The following is a 22562-nucleotide window of genomic DNA, read 5'->3' as shown; positions in this document are numbered from 1 at the left end:
TGTCAGTAAGTCATCACCACAGGGCCCCAGCTGGAGTCCCAAAAGTGGCTCTGAGAAAAAGCCCAGGCTACTTAGTCTCTGCATTTGATGATCTTGATGCTATCTTTCAGTGGTTTATGAAATAATTACAAATATTACAATGAAATTTTGCTTTCTATTCAATAAATATTTATTTGGCATGAGTTGAGGCTGATGCCGTGCCTGGATCTGTTGGCTCTAAAAGGATAGATATGCCCACGGTATTGCTTTATTTATTTGAGTGCATTGAAGTAGAACTGGTTTTACACAAGTCAATTTCACATTTCTGTACCTACCTCAAATTGGGGGTGCTAGACATAATTTAAATTTTCTATAACTTGAATTAATAATGAGACAGTGAATTTTAATATAATTATTAATCTGTATTTTATCTTTCAGATATTTTTTCCTACTTTCCTATATCTGTGTCTATGTGTCCTCATTCTATGAGATCATAGACAACTTTTAGATTGCATGCCCTTAGAAAAGACCTCCACCCAGCCCTTTGTTTTCCATAGCCTGGCATATATGGGAAAGACATGGGCCCAAATGCTGGGCTCATCTCTGTGGTTTTTACCTCTCTTGATTTTCAAAAGATTTCTAATTCTTCAGTCCCTTATTAACTCTTTAATGTTCATCTGATGAGCTTTGTATGTTACCCTACCTTCTTAAAGCTGCTAAGCAGGAATGTTGGTCTGGATACCTAATCAGCCATTTGGAGAGTTGAAATTGGCTCCTGCAGTTAGCAAGTCCTCTGTCGAGTGCCCCCTCCTACTCACATGCCCTCTCCAAGCTCTATATTTGAAAAGCAACAAGACTGTCAGTATTTCCACTCTTGCCATTTGTTTTTCCTCATAGCAGTTTTGACAAGAAAAGAACAATTCTCTTCAAAATTGTGATTTTTAGTGAAGTTTTTTTTTATCAAAACTTCCAGTTTCCAATTCTTTCTTTTTTTTTTTTTTTCCTTTTCTTTTGTTATTCTCTGCTTCTTACATTCGTGGTATTTCAGCTTTCAAGTGTAGAACAGCATGGTGTTACTGGTTGAAAGGTAATAAAATGTATTAACTGCAAAGTCAGCTACAGGAGGAAGGAAAGGGAAATAGAGACTTTGGAAAGAAAAATGAGTTTGCTAAGTATACTACCTCAGAAAAATTATGGAGCCTATAGAATTTTTAAGGACTTCCCAGATAGGGACACCTAGGAGGGAATGGATTGAGGATCTACGGGGGGGGAAACATAAAAAAATATAAGACTATTTAGACATTAGGAATGAGTGGGATTAGGCATTACATTCAGGAATTACGGCTTTTAGGAAGAGGATCTGGAATGTCTGGTTTGTAAGGAATTCACATGTCAGGATTCAAATGAAGGTTAAGGGCTAAACTATACATATCACCAAAAGACATTATGCGATGCTATTTATACAGGCATGAACAAAACTGTGAGAAAATTCACTTTGATAATGAAAATCTGTATTAGGTATAATCTTTTCTTTAAATTACTTCCTAGGTATTACATTAGTTTTAGAAGGGAGAATATACAAATTACCACAAATGGGGTACCTTAAAAAACAGAAATTTATTCCCTCACATTTCTAGAGGCTGTAAATCCAAAATCAAGGTATCAGCAAGGCCATGTTCTCTCTGAAAGTTCTAGGGAAGAATCCTTCATTTCCTCTTTCTACTTTCTGGTGGCATTCCATGCCTTACAGCTGCATCATTCCAATCTCTACTTTCACCTTTAGATGAGCTTCTTCCCTCTGTTTTTCTGTCTCTTGTCCTATTACAAAGACACTGCACTTTGGATATAGAGCCCAACCGAATCCAGTTGACCTCATTTTACTCAGTCACATCTGCAAAGACCCCATTTCTAAATGCGGTCACATTCTGAGGTTTAGATGAGTATAAAGTTTTGAGGGGCACCATTCATCTTGCTGTAGGTACAAGTGTTAACACTAATATCAGTAGTTAAGTATTCATGTTATTACATTTGCCAAACTACCTTTGTTATTTTATTTTATTATAATTCCTATATTCATATGTCTGGTCTTAGTTTGTCTCTTTTCTCAATTAAGGATTGGATTCAATTATCCATTCAACAAGCATTTTATTTTGTGTCTGGAAGGTGCTATCCATTTTGCTAGACACTGGGATATAGCAATGAATAAAACATAATAGATGAAAAAACAGAACATAATGGGTCATTCAAGTTTCTAAATATGCAGTAATCATAAGTTAAGGTTTTTAACGGCTATATTAGAAGTGATACATTCCAAGTAGAGGAAAAAGCATGATAGATAATGACAGTTTTGAAATAACATAGTGAGTTTTGAGAACTGCAAGCAGTTCTATCTGACAGAAGATTACAAAGAAAGTTTTGATGAGAAGTGAAGATAAAGAGAAATTCAAGAGCCAAATCATGCCAATCTTCTATGGCCTCCTAGATAAGCTGATCATAATTTTTTTGATATTAAGGAGTCATTGAAGGGTTTTAAGCTGGTTAAGGAAGATATGATAAAAGGAGTTAAGTGGGATTTCATTTTTTTTCACCTATTTCAAATTTCTATATATTAAATTATTATTGTCTACTAACTACTAGCTTTACTCATTCTAATTTTATGTGGTATTTTATATTGCTTCTGAATTTGGGGAGAATATTCCTAAAAGGGTTGATGAATTTGCTAACCACCACTCTCTCACCCCATAGAAAAAAATTGTGAAAAATTGTGAAAATTTGACTATTACATGAATCTTTCTAATTAGAATTACTTAATTGAAATTGTTTGTGATATTCAGAGTCCTATGGACACCTTCCAGTGATGGCAGAAATCATGGGATTTTGCTGAATCTTTATTCCCACAAGGCTGTGGGAAATGTAACCATCCTGCTCTCTACTTCCAAAATTACCTCTGTTGGGTCGATTTTATTTTATTTTATTTAAAAAATTTTGTTTATTTGAGAGGAAGAGAGAGGAAGGAGAAGGGCAGAGGGAGAGAGAAACCCAAGCAGTCTCAGTGCAAGCATGGAGCCATACAGTGGGCTTGATCTCATGACCCAGACCTCATGACCTGAGCTAAAACCAAGAATCAAATGCTTAACCAACTGCACCACCTAGGCACCCTGTCTTGTTCAAAGTATCAATTACAGACACACCCTCAAACTATTCTTTGATCACTGTTCTTTAACTGCCTTATTCTGGTAAACCTCTTTGAAAAAGCTGGCCTTAAGGAATGGAAGGATCTTTCTTATTGACTATAGGTGATAAGAACTTATTGACTATAGGTGATAAGAACTTTCTTATTGACTATAGGTGATAAGACTAAGGTCATTCATTCCTGGGACATTGTCAACAGATCCCAGAGAATGAAGTGCTATAAAGCATCAACCAAGAATTTATGTGAAGATACTCAGAGAAACACAAAAAGGAAAGGCACAGAGATGAATTTTTCCATGTGGTAGGAAGCCCACAAGTTGTTGATACTGGGGAAAACATGACCTTGGAGAGTCGTGGAGTTGTGGGAATACTATATACACAGAACTCCACAACCCTCTCAGAACATAGAGATTTCTATGAAACCAGCCCCACCTGCCAGGACAGAGATGCACTTTCTTTTTTTTCCTTTCAGCTGGCTCCAAAGTAATAAACACTGTTAAGACTTTTCTGAAACTAGTAGGAAATTATAGCAAGCAATAATTACCATCTTAATTATTATATTATAAAATGTATTATATATTTTATGTATTTTAATAATATATTATATTATAAAATATTATAAAAATTTTATGATTTTATATTATAAAAATTTTATGATTTTATATTATAAAAGTAGCACTAAACTGGAAAGTATTTTGTTTGTAGATGATAGCAGTTTTCTAAAAGACAACAGTCTTTGACTAAGAAACTGTAAATATATGTTCCTGAAAGAAAGTGACTTCAGATTGAGGGACCAAATGTAGGATAAATAGTCATATTAGAACCTGAATCATCAGTAGGAGTCATGGGTGAAGAATCACAAATCTAGAGTGGGTTCCAGAGAATAATAAAGACCAAGTTGATATTCTTTACAGAAATGGTCTTGACACAGTAAGTTTATCTTTTTCTGCCTTATCTTTGCTATGTTACAGTAAGAATGTAGATCCTAGGATCTAGACCTGAAGCAATTTTATCAGCAGTGTTGTAATAAAATGGTGGTTTACTACCTGATTGTGATAATACAGAATTTGTGGATCTGTTAAGAATTAAAATATTTCCTAAAAAATGAATACTTTGAAATATATGAATACTTAAAAATAAGTATGGAAGAATTTTTTTCTTCTGTTTAAAAAAAAATCAAGGTTTTTTTTTCTAACATCTATGTGAAATACTGAAATATGGTTATGTAGGCTGAAAGAAATCCAATCAATATGGACCTTAAGCATGTGAGTTGGAATGTCACCCTCAAAGCTTAAATTATGCAAAGACATTTCTTAAATAAACAACTTTTGTGTAACAGTCATTGGCATTATAAGCTGATAGTCTCAGAATTTCCTGGTAGAAAAATAAAAACAAAACATCATACATCATAGAACAGAATCTAAGCTCATTTCATTTCATAGAAATTCTCTTGGTCTAATTTTACATAAAGGATTGGCTACACAACAAACTCAGAGTTGTTGTGGATTTTTTTTTTTTTTTTGGCATATATACATTCACCATTTTTCTGATCATTACTTTCAGACTGTCCTTAAAAATCCACTCCTAGAGTATGGTGTAGCATCATAAATAAGAAATTACTGAAAAATATCCCGCAATGTCAGAATTCTGTCAAGGGGACCCAGGAGCCAATGGAAAGAGCTCTCAATGGCCATAGCTGGAACAACTTGGGTAACAAAATAAATAATGTATTATTGGACTATAAGTTTAAAACTATAAGTTTAAAATAATAATGATTTATACTAATGTGGATAAATGATTGAATAAATAAACTTATCGGGGAGGATAGACAAATACCCTGTGCAGAAGAATACCAATTAATTTATATAGATACACTGCCTTCAAAAAGGTGGAGCATCACTCTCTATACCTTTTAGTCTGGGCTGGACCTAGTGACTGTCTTCCAAAGAGCATAGTATAACAATGGGGGAAAGAGTAACTGTATAGTGGAGAAATTTAACAAACACTACCTCATCCAGATGATCAGATTAACATCAACAGTGATGTGTTGATATTATATACCCTTGAATGGGTATAATTCAAATGGCAATTTACCTCTTGTGGTCTTCCTTTCAGTAACCCAATACCCAATCTAATCATGAGAAAATATCACATAAAATCCCAAGTGAGAAATATTTTATAAAATAGCTTTCAGTGGGATATCTGGGTGGTTCAGTGGTTGAGAGTCTGACTTTGGCTCAGGGTGTGATTCTGGAGTTCCGGGATCCAGTCCCACATCGGGCTCCCTGCATGGAGCCTGCTTCTCTTGCTTGTGTCTCTGCCTCGCTGTGTCTTTCATGAAGAAATAAATAAAATCTTTAAAAAAAAAAAAATAAGATAAAATATCTTACCAGTACTCTATCAAGGTGATTAAAAACGGCCTGAGGAAATGTCTCAGTCAAGAGTAGCCTAAGAAAATGGGATGACTAAATGTAATACAGTTAGTATCTTGGATGGGATCCTGGGATGGACTAAGAATATTAGAGAAAACTGAAGAAATCGGAATAAATGTGGACTCTAGTTAATAATAATGTAGCTAGGAATGCCTCAGTTGCTCAGTCAGTTAAGTGTCTAACTCTTGATTTCAGGTCACAGGCTCTGGTTTATGAGATCAAGCCCCAGGTCCAGGTCCATGCACAGCATGGAATCTGCTTGGGATTCTCTCTCATTTTCCCTCTGTCCTTCCCCCTACTTCTCTCTTTCTCTCTCAGAAATAATAATGATGAAGATAATAATAATAATAATAATAATAATAATAATAATAATAAATGTATCTATATTGGCACACTAATTGTAACAAATGTACCAGATTAATATAAGATGTTAATAACAGGAGAAACTGGGTATAGTATATGGGAACTCTCTTTACTACCTTTGCAATTTTTCTTTAAATCTTAAACTATTCTAAAATAGAAAGCTTATTTTAAAAAATTTATTTGTTCATTATGAGGTGATGCCACTTCAACAGAGCCTGCTTGATGCCCAACCCCAGCAGAGAATGTGAAGCAGTTTTGGCTCAATCAGTAGAGCTTGCTGGATGCCGAACCCCAGTAGAGACTGTGAAGCAGCCCTGGCTCAATTGAGCATTTCCTCTTTATAAACACAGAGATTGTTCCATAGATAGACATATAATTTATATTACCTCAATCAGAGCAATTCCTGGAGTGTTTTCTGGGGGAACTAAAAAAAGAGGTGTTTTTAATTTTCTTTTCTTCCTCCAGATGAGCTGTGCGCATGAAGGCCTGGAGCCATCCTGCCACCACAAAGGCAGTACCTGACTTAGGACAGAATGAAAAAATGAGCTGAGGTTTGCAGAGTGTAATGCTTATTCTTAATCACATTTTTTTGAGCTCCTGGATCTAGTTGATTAATTTTTAAATCAACTATAACTTTTGTTCTTTTTCACTAATATGAGCCAGTACGATCCTTCTTTTGCTTAATTAAGCCAGTTCAAGTTGTGACCCTGGCAACCAATTGTTCTAATTGTAACTGATATAATGTATTTGAGATAAAGCAGAGAATTGTAGGGGAGTACACAACTTCTAACAGGGTTCTGTCCTTCAGAGATTCTCTTTGCATAACTTAAACTATGGACCCAGTGGCATAGAGGAACAAGATAGTGTATAGAAGAGAGTTGTCTGATTTATTCCTCAATATTTGTATGAAATACAGCTGTTCTATTTAATGAAGCAGTTCGGCATTTTCCTGTAATAAATGAGTTAATTGATGACAATATGGTCCCTATGCTCATTTATTATTGTTATTTTTTAATGAATGCTTGAGTGCCTGTGTGTGAGGCATTAGCAACAGTGAACAAAACAGACAACATCTCTGATTCCATTTAATAGGAAAAGATGGACCTACCCAAAAGCCAACATACAAAACCCCCCCAAAACAAGTGGGTATACTATCAGTGAAGTAGTGATAAGTGCCATGGAGCAAAGAGAGGATAGCTGAGACCAGAGGAGGAGGGAGGGAGGGTGTTGCACAGATGGCTGGTGAGGAATGTTATATTTACAGGGAATGGTGCAGTGGTCATGAGTGGGATATAACAGATGCGGTGATTCATTGTATGTGTCAATTTGGTTAGGTAACGGTGGCCAGATATTTGATCAGATGTTATTCCAGATAGATCTATGAAGATGTTTTTGGATGACAGGAATGTTTAAATCAGTGGGTTTTGAGTAAAACGTATTATCCCCCATGATGTGGGTGGACCTCAGCCAATCAGTTGAAAGCTCTAATAGAACAAAGGCTGACCTCCGCAGTAAGAGGGCATTCTGTCAACAGATCTCCTTTGAACTTCTACTGCAACTCTTCCCTGGGTCTCCAGTCTGCTAATCTACCCTGAAGAGTTTTGACTTGCATCTCCACAGCTGTGTGACCTAATTCCTATATATTTTATTTAGGAATAATATATTTATCATTTTGGATTTTTGGTGAATTCAAGAAAGCAATGAGATTAGAGTGGTTTGGGTAGAGGGAATGAGGGGAGAGAGAATGATAGGATATGATGTCAGCATTATTAGCTTTGCCTCACAGTCAGAGAGTTTTATTGTAGGGCAGGGTGGGTTATTCAGCAAATTGACAAAATTAAATCCACTAACAGTTTCCATCCCCCCGCCCCCCCCAAGCTCAGTGTTGTTGCTTCCTTTAGCATTGGCTTCAGGTGTTGATATCTTTACATAATAAAGTGCACCTATCATTTCTACTTTTTAAAAGCCTCCAATTGGGAGGGCTGGGTGGCTCCGTTGGTTAAGCATCTACCTTCGGTTCAGGTCATAATCCCAAGGTCCTGGGATGGAGCTCCATCCATGTCATTGGTCTCCTTGCTCAGTGGGGAGCCTACTTCTCCCTCTCCCTCTGCAGCTCCTCCTGTTTGTTCTCCCTCTCTCTCTTTCTGTGAAATAAATAAATAAAATCTATAAATAATAAATAAATAAATAAATAAATAAATAAATAAATAAATAAAAGTCTCCAATTAAGTCTGGCTCTGACAATGATATAACCACAGACTAATATGTCAAAAAAAAAATAAAGTAAAATAAATTTGATTATTTAGTGTTTTATAACAAATAAAACAAAGTCTCTAACCCCCATCCCCTGCTCTCCCCTGACAATTATTTCAATAAATCTTCATTTTCCCTATTGCTTCTCAGCAGCAGGAAAGTATATGCTAAGAAATTAAAATATAAAATATTTTTAAATTTGCCAGTTCCTCACAATTGAATATTAGAATTAAGCTTTCAAAATTCTGATTCTTTGAGTTGACACTAAGAGTTCCAAAATTTTCCAACTCATATGAATTGTGACATACCGTGCTGTTTTTAACAAGAAAGCCTTCTGCAGAATATTAACCACACACACCCATAACAGCTAAGTAACTCTGGTATTCCTAGATTTCCATATATTTTTCATGAATTCTAGCTTTGATTCCTAATAACTGTACTTTATCTTTTTCATTTTTGATTTTAGGTACAAAGCTAATGACATTTTGTTAATTTGAAAAAAGGAGAACCCTTTATTGTGTCTAATGTACCAGGTCTCACTTTTGGCATCAGATTTCAAACCTCTCTTCCTCTTCCAGAAGAAGTTGAATGACAATAAAAAAATCTTTGATATGATTAGCAGACAGATCTGGGTCATCATATAAGATGGAATTCAAGAGAAATAAAATAGCTTTTAAGAAGCATACTTCTGCTTATACATTCAAATCAATGTTTTCCTAGTCTAAGTGGCCACCTTTGGAGGGGTCATTTATTTATTCTAATGACACTGATATTATTCAAAATATGTTTTAAAACCTTTTTCTGTTTTGTTTTGTTTTCATTCAGGTTCAGAACCCATTTATGAGTCACCTAAGAAAATTATTTGTCTCTGTGTGTATTATTCATTTAATAAACACTTACATATGCTAACTGCTGCAGCCATTGTCCTAAGATGATACCCTTTCTAAATGTTCATTTACTTGATCCTTATGCCAACCTCATGAAACAGATAATATAAGAATTTTAACTTAATCAATAAGGAAACTGATGTACCGCCCAATATTACACACTTAAGAATTTAGGGAGTTAGGCTAAACTCAAAGCCATCATAGTACCGGATTAATCACTACATTATGTTACCTCTCGCATTTAACTTTTGTTTCAAAATTATCAAACATATTTTTCACAAAGTATAAAATACCTGTAAATATTATTTTTGCATTTAACATAAAGTGGCTTCTTCAATGGTTCTTGGGAGATAAATTGAGGAATTCGAAGCAAAACAAGAACCTGAGTCATGAAAGATTAAATCATTTATATACTTACTAAGGAGGGAAAATGGAAAAATTTCTGCTAGAAAACGTTTTCTGCTTATCCTTTTGCTACTCAGAAGAACTGATATGGACATAGCCTTCTTTCTTTTAATGTCTAGTGAATTGAGATTTTACTGAGGCAAATGCAGTATCAGTTCTCTTAGCCACCAATGCAAAGCTATCATTCTTAAGTTTAAGATGTGCTATGTCAGCACTACGTTGACTTTCACTAACTCAGTCGGACCATTACTCAGTTGATCTTGATGAATCTCTACTAGTGGGATGATTTTGATGAGCTATAAATCAGCCTCGATGTCTTTTTGTCCCCTTAAATCTGTCTTGGTAGACTGTAGAAATAAGTTAGCTGAAAAGTTTTGTTCAAATATAGATTCAAATAATGCAAAAAAAGAACATATTGTGTGTGTATATATATATATATATATACACACACACATATCTACACACACACACTATATATATATATATAGTATTGTGATATATATATAGTATTGTGATTTTTATTCTATTCTATTTCTATTCTTTTATTCTTCTATATATTGTCATCAAAGATCTAATCCAAAGGAGAGAATTGAATGACTCTAAATTTCTTATGGTTCTATGAATTGATCATCAGCCTAAATTAAAAATGTAATTGCTCTTCATAGGAAAACTTATTTCTCATGGGGGGGGGTCATTTAAGTGAAATTCCGTAAAATTGTTTGCTTCACCCATAGAAGTAACCTCCATCAGGGTAATGATTATGTCTATTTCATTCATCATCGTATTCAGCAACTAATACAATGCCTGGTACCTAATAGTAGGTGTTCCATAAATATTTATTGAGTGAATAAAGATTTCATTCTTACTGTTATAATTAAGATCCTTTTCTAGCCTGGCAAGAGTAATTCATATCCTCAGAATGTTCTCATAAAATTTCAGGAATAGACTCAGTAGCCTCACTCTTAGAGAAATATGTGATTTGGAATGGCAAGATTAATCCCATCATCTTGTATTTTTATAAAAATTAACCTATTTAACTGTATTATATACATCCTAGTTATGTGCAGCAACATCCATAAGAATAGCAAAATAGGTTTTCTTGCTTCTGCTTTTACAGATGATAAAATAGACTCCGGCAGTTTAAGACAGTGGCTCAGGGGTCACACTCTGAAGTCAAAAACCTAAGCAAGGATTTGAGCTTCTTCCCACAGAGTTCAGAAGGGTGTAAATCTGCCCCAAAAGCATAAATTATTTAATGACCTAGTTTCATCTTTTTGCATCCAAAATGAGGCTAGTATATTTGCATCTTTGTGACTGCTGAGGAGAGAGAACTCATGGCAGCTGGCAAGAAGGGCAAGCAAATTAATCAGTTTATAAAATGTTTATAAACTCCCCAAAATTTCAGGAATCCCCAGTCTAACTCTGCTCCTACTAATTCTACCAATGATTTCTTGCAGAGCCTTGATCTGATGGTCAGTTCAGATTTACTCTGTTAATTTGTATTTTATACATCTTGAGGTGTGAAACATATTGAGTGTCCCAAAGAAGCTGGTTATCAAAATCGATGGTATTTGTGAAATGCATTATGAAAAGGCTAATTATAATTTATTATGAAGCCTCCCTACATCTATCGTGCATAAACTAATGTGCTCTTCACAGCAGGCCCTAGTTTCATTAACCTTTTCATAGAAGCAGTGATCTCATTCAGAAATCTTATTTCTGAATTATGTGCTCATACTACATACTGATTCCTTCATACTTGCGGTGGGGTAGGGAGAGGGAGGACCACTGTGTAGCTGTGGATTGATTGTAAAGATTGACACTGCCATGGAAGGTAGGGAAAGATGAAAAAAAGAAGGGAGTAATTTCACTAATAAAGCTACTAATACTTCTTTTCCAGGCATGATTTTCTTTCTCTTTTTTATTGTTCCTTTCATTCCAAAAGTGACATTTTAAAAGAAAAAATATCACAGTAAATGAAAAAGTGACACACACAGTGATACAGTAATCAAGGGAGATAGTGATACGTATTTAGGGGGGAAAGAAAATGACCGCAAGTCTCTGTCATTTCTGTTTCTCCCTCTCTCGTTCCTTCAGTTCTTTTCTCCAGGTATGAGTGCATTCCCTCGATAATTAAAGACAGAGAAAATGCCATTTTCATTATTATTCTACTTTAGTATAAATCTCTCCTCTATCCAACACTCTATCTTGTTGGAAAGGACAAAAATTTCCTGATTACTCTGTATGTTTCCTAAAACAAACAGGCAAAATAAGACAAAATACATTGCCAACTAAGAGTATGTTCTTTTTGTGCACCTTCACACAAGGAACTCAGGATAGTCACTGAAGTCTTAGAGTCTCTTTCCCCTGTTTTAAATGCCCTTCACTTCTTATAGTCTTCATGGAGGCAGTAAATGCAATGAATGCAGAGTTTGTCAAGCTTTCAGCTCTTAAAGCCCTCTGACCCTTGCTGCTGGTGTCACTTCAGTTCCTTATGTAAATTTAGCTCTTGCACAGAATCTAAAACCCTTGAGTAGGTGTCAGGGAGCAAGAAGTTCCTGCCTTTTCAAGGTCCTTCTAGCTGGAAGAAGAATCAACTTGACATGAGTCAGATTAATAGAAGAAAATCAAACTTAATTTTATACATATATGAGGAAGCCACACAGACATGGAAATTCCAAAGACAGATCAACTGAAAGTATATATGTCATTCTGAAGTAAGGACAAGGGGGTAGGGCTCTAGGACTTCAAAGAGAAGAAATGCAAATAAGAGGAAGATGAAAAAGAATAAATGTTTGGTAAACAAATATTTACTGGGCCACTCAGAAAAATTGGGACACAGAAGACTGATCAAATAGGCCCTGCTAGGTTCCTCTTCGTCTACTGTACCTAGTTCCCGTCCTAATGTATTTACTATGGTGATAGCTCTCTTCTTGGAGCAGGCCCTCTATTGAAATTCTTTTAGGTGGTTGTGGGTATAAAGAACTTTTCCTGAATCTGCTGTGGTTTGATTGCTTTTTAACTCAAAATTATCTTCATGCCAACATGGCCTACCTTGAGGCAGCCTGTCCTTAGCCGCTAGGTTGGGTTAAAAAAACTCTGGGCCAGCAGCCCAGGTGGCTAAGTGGTTTAGTGCTGCCTTTGCCCTGGGGCATGATCCTGGAGACCCGGGATCGAGTCCCACATCGGGCTCCCTGCATGGAGCCTGCTTCTCCCTCTGCCTGTGTCTCTGCCTCTCTCTCTCTCTCTCTCTCTCTCTCTCTCTCTCTGTCTCTCATGAATAAACAGAATCTTAAAAAAAAAAAAAAAATTCTCTGGGCTACAATTTATTTTTTTAGGATTAAGTCAGCCAGGCTTCTGATCTTATGTAGATGTTAACACACCAGGATGAAGAGCACGACTTTTCATTGACTGTGACCAGTATTTTGTTTTATTTTAATACAATCCGGTTGTATCAGCATAACAGTTGGGCGCTCAGTCCTTTGGGTAATATGCATGCTCTACTGAACCAAAATCTTTCATTCTCTTCTCCTTTATTTTTCTAGGGAAATATCTTCTTTCTCGTTCCTCCTCTTCATGGTAGAGTCTTCTCTACTGGCTTTCAGATCTGCTGAGGTCAATTGCCTAGCAAAGTCCTTAAACAGTAACCTCTTGGATGATAAGTGCCTATTTTCCACAGACTCTCCCAAATATTTTTTTCCTGATTCCCGGGTCTTGGTCATTATTGACGGGCTCATTCTCTTTCTGACGAAGTCCCAGTTAAAATAATCTGCATAATATGGGCCATCATTCTCATAAATGTTTTAATCATACTTTAAAGTTAAATAATTCTATATCTGACATAAGCATTGACTATGAACGGTTTTGAAACTGTTTGAAAACAAATTTGTTTGAATAAGTACACACTTAATTTAGGCAATATACAACTTCATATTCTTCCATAAAGTTTTTAAAAAACCATTACAAAAGATATTACAGTGAAATCTGAATTCTGTCGCTTAACCACAAAAGTGCCCTGGCTTAATAAATCATGAAGAGAATCAATGAGGCTTGCACTGAATGCCTGAAAGAAAGCTGCAATCATTCATAGGGAGTAACTTTGGATGATTACTAAGTTCTCTAAAGTAGTCGAGACTGCAGAAAACCATAAATGCTTCGTCCAACAATTATCACTCTCTCATATACCACTGGAGCCATTTTGAAAGTATTTCCAATAAATCCACAAATGCCTTGACTGGAACTTACATGGACTATTTCTGCAGATCTCTATTGTAACTCTCAGTTACAAAGGTTGCTGTCTGAATGGAATAATAATGTTCTTTTGTCAAGATGATAAATATTTGTTTATAATTGTAGATCTTTTGATCAAATGCCTCTACTCAAGAGGAAAAACAACAAAAGGAATGCTGCTGCTAGGCAGAACAATGTAATGACATAGAAATATGACAGACTCACAAAACTGATTTAGTGTAGACGATGGATGATTAAGGAGCAGCCATTTAGAGGCTTAATTGAGTTAATTTCTCTCCTTCATAGCTAAGAAAATACATTCCTTGAATATGTTGTTCTATGTACCACACACTGTACTAGATCCTAGAGGAAAATAAAGACGAATAGATTTGGTCTCTATTTCCAAATTATTTCAAATATGGAGAGTTCATGATGGATAAGCAAGAATACAATAACACGGATATGGCTGAAAAGAAGGTGTTTTCACATAGCCATTATACATGGCTAATTTACAATTTTCACCATTAACATAGGGATTGTGCCTGAATTTCTAAACAAACCGTTTATTGAGATATTAAATACACAGCAACGGCTGTTGTTGAAGAGGACTTCCCAGATTATTTGAAGAAAAAAATATATGGACGCACAATACATAATCCCTAAAAGGGGGTGGAAGTTGCTTAAGTGACAAGACTACATTTTAGCCTAAGTATAGCCAGAGGACATAGAAGGTCTTCAATGATTTGCCGGTGACTGAATGAACCTAAAATAATTATAAAAGCTATATGAGAACTTATTACTTATGTGGTATGGCCTGGGTTCACACACATTGAATGTATAAAAATTAATGGTATGTTTAGAGAAGGAAAATGCTAGAAAGAGTAGAGAAAAGCTATTAGGATTGAATGAGGGCCAATGTGTTATGTAATTAAATCATAGATACTAGGCCAGTAATAATTTTATGATGGATTCACAAGGGCAAACTTTCTTTGCAGTATGTCTACTGTCAAATCAAGTGGATGATATGTGAAAACATATTTACTGGAGTATATTGTGGAGAGTCAGGCTGCATTTCCAATCCTTTCCTAAAAATAACTTATTTTGCAATGTGTTTCAATACATGAGAATGTTTGGCCTTAGTTCATGGTATCCAGAGTGTAAAAGAGTGAAGGCATCTGTATCTGCTCCCAATGGCAACACTACTTCATTTACATAGTTCCCTGAATCATTTTCACATCTTTCTTCACACACCATGGGTAAGAATGCAAGTGCTGAGTATTCTCTGAAGTCAATGGAAATCTGTTATTAGGTTAGCTTGATAAGGGTGTTGCAAAAAATTAGAAAATTTTTCCTTGTGACTAAGGACCAAGAAAAACAGATGGTTGGGTGAGGAATGCGGAGGTTGTCAGATAAAACTCTTGCCAACAAGATTTGGTGCTAACATAATATATTCAGTCAATTGGAGCATCTTGATGATACCAAATATAGAAGAGAAAGATGCTTCTGGTTGTCTTTGTAACTTATGTGATGATTGAAAGCAAACTGATTTAGCTTGGACGGAGTGATATTTGCTTATTTAGAACAAAGGTCATATTTCTAAAACAAACAAAAAAATGTTTCCCTTCTTATGTATCTGATTTTTACAAGTAAATAATAATTTTTTAGTTTTAAACCAAAGCAATTGTTAAAAATTAATCTATTATCAAATTAAGTATATCAAATGTAGATATAGATAGAGAATGGGAGAGAGATGTATAGCTCATGTACAAAAACAATTTGTATGGTTAGATGATAGCAATAATAACCAATTTTAAGTTCAGAAAAGGACTTCCTAATTCAATTAGGGAATATAATACAATATACAACAAAGCAGTTAGCCTTGGATATAATCCTTATTGCATTCCAGTACAGAGTGGGCAATCTCTGGTGCTATTTATGGTACTAGAAAAAGCTTTAATGGCACTTAGCTGCTATATGCAGCTCTTTAGTTTCTTTTCCTCTCCCTTTTATTGGCCTACATTCCAAGATTACTTTTTTCTTAGGCAGCCTGTCTATATCTTCTTTATATCTGTCTTTCTTCTTGTAATTGTATTGTGTGATTATATTCCCTTTCCTTTCTCTTTAAGTTTATTTTCCTTAACGTCTTGACAGACACATCCACAGACATTTTTAGTGATTAATACCCTGCCTTTGGAACTAAAGCATTTGATGTCTCTCAACACTTGGGACTGCAGATGTTGTCTTAGAATCAACTTAGTCATTCTATTGCTTTTTCTGATGGGCAATTAGGAAAGAATGGAAAACGGGCAGCTTTATCCAGGGCCAAATATGATTGAGTGTCTTCAGGAATAGAGAGACACGAAACCTAAAAGACAAGAGTAACAAATAATGTTTTCCACACCAGTTTTTATATAGTCATGAGAAGAGGATCCATATGCTAGATGTGAAGATACCATAGGATCTTGAAAAAAAACTTAGAGTAAGAAAAAAAAAATAGCAACACAGGCCTGAAATAAAACTCATTCCTTTCCTTTACTGATTATCTTAGACCAGTCACAGCCACCATAAACCTGTTTCCTCCTCCCCCAAATGAACATAATGGTACAATTCTTTAAGATGGTTGAGGAGCTGGAAATAACACATATAAAGAATTCATCACAGGATTGAAATAATTTTTATTTACATTTATAATCTCCCATACATAATTATTGATAATTATTGATCAGAACAGGGGAGATAAATGACAGAAATACAATATCACCGATGAAGGCCAGATGCTTATTTTTCTGGTTACATTTATTCTTTCATGTTCTCAATATATGCTTGATGTATTAACATCATAACACCAGAAGTTATTACTAGGTTTCTTTTAAGCTTTCTTTAAATTTTCCATTTAAATTCCAGGTAATTAACATAGAGTGTATATTAGTTTCAGGTGTATGGTATAGTGATTCAACACCTCCATACATCACTTGGTGCTCATCACGGCAAGTGCTTCCCTTAATCCTATCACCTATTTCACCCATTCCTTTTAACTTTGGCAAATTTGATATTTTTTTTTCCTTTAAACTTTATGTGTGCCTAAAATTCTGAGCATTGGAGTCTTAACATGAAAAGCAGTTTCAGAAATTGTTCCACTAAACTGGTAGGTACCTCTGAGGCTTTATTTCTGTAGTTACAATGAAGGAATAATAGTATCCTCATTCTTGATTAGTGATTCAAAATATGCCAACATCTTTATGGAAATATAATTGATCAGAAGATATTTTATCTACAGTTTTCAGGAGGAAAAAAGTTGAGGAAAGGGCAAATTATTCAAGGTCAGAGGGTTTTTGAGTGAGAATGCAAGACCCAAACCCCATACTCCATTAGCTTTTTTTCTGTACTGCATGACTTTCTTATTTTTTGGACTTCTGTAATTCTGTTTGGAGATAAATAGCTCCTAGATTAGTAGGTTGGTAGATTGAAAGTTTCACATTTATTTTAAGAATCTAACCAAATAGTCTTAGATTTCAACACAGTCCCTTACAAATAAGTTAGAAGAAAATGAGGCTTCATCTATGCTAAAACAACTTCATGTATGCTTTCTCTACATGCAAGGGAAATTGTTTGAAAATCAGTTGAATGCTAATTTCATACTAGCCATAACTTGCCTCGCATTTTGATTAGAAATTGGTCTTACAGCATTTTCTTGAAACCAGAATTATTTTTCCTATGAGGGGAATAATTTGCCTTATTTTACAAAATCACTAAAACAAATTCTTGGGCACCTGGGTAGCTCTGTTGGTTAAGAGTCTGCCTTCGGCTCGTCTTGATCTCAGGGTCCTGGGATTAAGCCCCATGTTGGGCGATCTGATCAGTGGCGTGTCTGCTTCTGTCCCTCCTCTTCCCTCCGTCCTCCCCTCTGCTTAAGCAGTCTCCCTCAAATCTATAAAATCTTTAAAAGTTCCTTTATTAGTCACTTTTAAAAATTCCTTAAAGTGTGCTGCTATTTGAGAATAGTAAAATTTGAGATTAATAACAACCAACATAAATTGCTCCTAACTTTTCAAAGCTTCAACTGTTTTCATTCAATCTCTGATATTATTTTCTGTTTTGATGAGGCAAGTAAAAATTCGCTAATTTTTTTCTACGTGTAAAATGTTACTAAAATTTGTCTTTCACTCCTGTTAGCACAAAAGCTCCAAAGCTGTCCACCAAAGTAAAAAGATTTTTAGGGTAATGTTATTTTGTTGTTATTTTTTCCTACAGCACTAATAGAACTTTCTAAGTAAGAGACAGGGTATTTGACATGTCACAAAGTAGATTTTTGAATACTGCATAAATATATTGTGTGGATTGTTGGCAGTTTGCTGCTCCAATCTCCTCCTTTTTCAAAATGAACTTGTACAATATGTTTCACAAGGGTAGGTGAGTATCTTTAAACCAATTCACAAATCATGGGAAATGACCTTTAGGACTTTTAAAATCCTGTAAAATGTAGGAACTTCCATAATATCATTAAAAATACTCATTTAATTTTTGCTTGAATAGATCTGTGGTTCTCATTACTTCAAAGAAAGCCACTCTCTTTTGTCAGATATGAAAAAGCACCCTATTTCTATAATCTTTAGGGAGCTTTTTCTTATATTGATCTGAAGTCCATCTCCCTGTAATTCCAATTTATCATTCCTATCTCATGAATGGAACTCTACAGATTGAGTTTTATTCTATTTCCACATGGTATTCTTCCAAAGATCAAATGGTAAATATACAGATTTTAAAATTCTTCCTAAATGTAACAGCCAGAATTGGACACATTACTGTGTACTGCCTAACAAGTGCAATGCACAATGGAATTATTATTTCCTAGGGACTATGACTATGTATTAGGTCTTCATCCCCCAGCCATGCCACTCTGTTAGCCAAAATTGGGTAAATTAACAACTACACTACTCTACCTCCTGGTCAGTTATTATGTGTCAGGTACTATGTTAAGCAGTTTGGGTTTATTTCTATAACAACCATCTTAGTGCGTTTATTTATATAACAACCACTGTAGTTGGGTATTTTTATTCACGGGATCCAGACAGGAAAACCCAGGTTGTGCACAAAGAGACAGAAAGCATGAGCTATCTCATGCCAAAGCTCATATTCTTAGCTACTAGACAAAACTGCTTTCCCAAAGCAAAATGCTGGGGACGCTGTCACACAATCAGTGGGCTCAGATACGTACTGCTGGTAACAGTGATTTCCTCTGAAGGCTAGATCTGTGCCTTGGCTTTGGGCGAGACTCCTTGTACCTGTACTCCTTCAAGCCTGATTCGTCCTCTCTCTCAATAATTGTGATTTGTGCTTTAGCTCTTTGGAAAAAAAGTGGTTTCCTTCTAATCAGCTATTTTTAGGGTAACCTTTATATTGGTTTTGTTTTTGTTGTTTAATGAGCCAGAATTAGATTATGTTGTTTACACTTAAGACTGACACACTTATGGCTGTTATGCCTCCATGGAATCTCATGCTGTGATCAAGACGTATTACGTGATGACACCTTTCTTATCTTTCTATTCATAAGTAATCTTATGAAACACGAGGTTAAATTTAGTTTGTTGCATGAGAACTCCACTCTTTCCTAAGTGCTTACCAACTCAACTCTCTGTTTAATAAATCAATTCATCTATGATTTTTCTGGAGACTATAATAATGACAAAATCTATTTTAGTATCTTTAACATGTCACTGACTCATTCTGAAAATTATGAAAACATTTAGCCACTCCCAGCCTTCTGTTGGTAATAATTGAAATAATATCAGTGACATTTTATGTATGAGATCATGACATTCTGATGCCAAAAACCAGTTGTTGCATTAATCTTGATAGTAAAAATTTACTTTATTTCTGATTGTTTTAGAGAAGAAAATAATGGACAATTTTGTAGTTAGTATATCTGACAACAGCCTTGCTCTATCAACATTTCCTCTGACAATAACTCGTTATCACTTTTAGTCATTGTCCACACAATTCTCATTCCCATCCTTATAATCCCAGTCTTGTTAATCTCCATCTCTCTTCCCTTCCTGTATTGTGAATCCTACATCTAGACAAAGGCCTGGAAAAATTCTAGGCTTCAATAAAACTCTTATCATCTACATTAATAATTGGTTTCCCTGATTTCTAGTAATCCTAATCCATATCATACTACCCAGCACTTGACTTCAAACTGGGGAATATGGTTTTCTTGATATATTAAACGTGTCACGCTCTTAACTAGAGGGCAAGAACCTTCGAAAAGAAGAAACTATTGTCTGCTTTCCTTGTCCTACTTCTACATCTATTTCTTTATGTGACAAAATCCCCAATCTTACATATTAGCCCTCTATTTCCTTAGGCTGCTTAGTTAAAACTTCTTTCCTGAAGAAGCCACAAATGTACCCTAGTCATATAAATTCACTGTCTGAAAACTGCCTTGCATCAATATATTTTCTGACTATAGTAGCTCTAGAAACTATTTCTTTTTCTTCTTTTTTTCTTCATGACCTAGGACAGCTTACATTTTTGATACACTGTGAAAAAAATTTTTTGTTTGTTTTTAGATGGTGTAATGAAGACCTTTCCAGTTGTCTGCCAAGCTAACAGTGGGGGGCCTGGCACTGTGGGTGATTGCTGTGAGTGACTTCATTTTCCTGGACATAGCTCTGTGCAATTGATTTAGAATCCTGGATAGAGCAGAAATTTTGAATTGCGAATTCAGACATACTAGTCAATTTTGGCTCTTTTCTGAACTGAAACCTCCAAACTACAAAGCCAGTTGAGCAAATATTTTTCCCATATAAAAGAAGAGCAGAGAAATAACTCATAGAGAGACAGAGTGGAATTTAAGAAACTCAGAATGATTCAGTTTTGGGGTGCCTTGGTGGCTCTGTCTGTGAAGCATCTGCCTTCAGCTCAGGTCACAATCCCAGGGTCCTAGAATCAAACCATAGGACTGGCCCCCTGCTCAGTGGGGAGTCTGTTTCTCCCTCCCCACTCCTCACCCTTGCTCATGCTCTCTCTCTCTGTCTCAAATAAATAAAATATTAAAAAATAAAAGAAAAAAAAAGACATCATGGTCTTAAAGAGTGAAGGAGGTGGGAGAGAAAGAGATGGATAAAATGAATGAGAATAACAGGAGGGACCACAGAGGAACTGCCTTAATTCCTGATGTGTTTCTAGTCTTCGTTCCCCAGAGGCTGAAATCTCTACTTTTTCCTGAGGTTTTTGACCTACAGCTTTAATTTTGTCCTACATTTCCTATTTTTTGTAAAGCTAACCTGAGTGGGCTCCTATTACTTGAAAACCAAAGAAACAGCCCAGACATTCAGCCATGGATAAAAAATGGGGAAAAAAATCCGTGTTAAAGGGAGATAATTTAAGAGTTACACCGATATTGATATAGTCATAACTTCTATTTGATTTGGAATTTTTTTCAGTCTGAATCATAAAGCAACAAGGGGCTATAGAACTTTTCTTCTTCAGCAGGTGGTAGTGGAACATGGAAGTGATTGCCCACAGACACACAGTTAGGAGAGACACACTTGAGGATCACGGTGGTGCACAGGGACACTGTTCCGAAGTTTAAAAGGCAGTTAATAGTCTGCAAAGTGAAAAGAAAGCAAGGGACTTTGTTATATTTAATTGGTGTTAAAATAGCATTTAGAATGTAAATTCTGAGCAACCAAGAGTCTAGAAATTATTTTTCAATTATATATAGAATATATATAATATAGTGCACTGATAAAATGTACCACCTGCCATTCCAAGAGAGAACCTACTGGCTCTAGAAAAATACAAGATGTTGAGCTAATCAGAGAGATAATCCAGATTGAGCTGTTAGAATACATTTCATTAGCCTGCTTAAGAATTTTACTTATTTCTTAGTGAGACATAATTAAAAGTCACCTCCAATATTACACTGCACAGAATTAGTCATATTTCTCTAATTTGGGTTGTTACTACAGCAAGAAGACAGTCTTTCTCATAGAATTATTTTGTGTTTTTATATATAAGGTTTTCATTTTTGGTTTTTTTTTTGTTTTCAAATGCATCCAAGAAAATGAGAGCTGTCCAGGTAAATTCAACACATCGTTTCCCTTTAGACTATTGACCCTAGAAAGGCAGACATAAAAATAGCTACTCTTACAGAGTAGTCTTCACTGGACATTCTTCCTGTTGATTGGTTTATACTACATATGTAAAGCTTTCCTGCCTTCACTTTTAAGAAACCAAGGGCAGTACTAAAGTCAAAAGGTTCAAGCTAATGCCTTGGTAGCCCTAGAGAAAAATTTTGTCCATAGGCCTGATTCATTGTTTCTTAATCAAGAAAATACCAAAAACTAGGATACAAAGCAATAATACACTTATAAATGGTATTAAAATATAGTTATCTGAGTGGTTTTGCTCTCCCATAATCTGAAGGCAACAATTGCTTCTCATTATTTGGCATCACTGTCATAAGGCTTGAGGCTATTCACAGCCCTGTGGCATTTGTTCAAACTGTCTACACAGAGGAACATCATTGCAGTTCACAGCTGATGGCAGGAATTAGGCTATTTTCCATTTTTTATACCCATCGAGTCCATCCAAATTGACTGGAGACTCTAACTTTGATGCTAAAAGATTTTTTTTTAACTTTCTGCAGACTTCATTACAGTTAATACTACCCCAAAGCATAAATCTTTTTTAGAGGGTTGATGAAGGCAGGAATGAGTAAGACCTTTTTTTCCCTCCAACTTTTTCTTGATAAACAAACTCGTTGTACCTGCACATGCCATAGGTGACAGAATGGTATTTCATCCATAGAGGTGGG

The sequence above is a fragment of the Canis lupus genome, chromosome 20, assembly GCF_048164855.1.
Source record: "Canis lupus baileyi chromosome 20, mCanLup2.hap1, whole genome shotgun sequence".
Taxonomy (NCBI): Eukaryota; Metazoa; Chordata; class Mammalia; order Carnivora; family Canidae; genus Canis; species Canis lupus.
The sequence above is the reverse complement of the archived record's forward strand: the minus strand, read 5'-3'. Positions refer to the sequence as shown.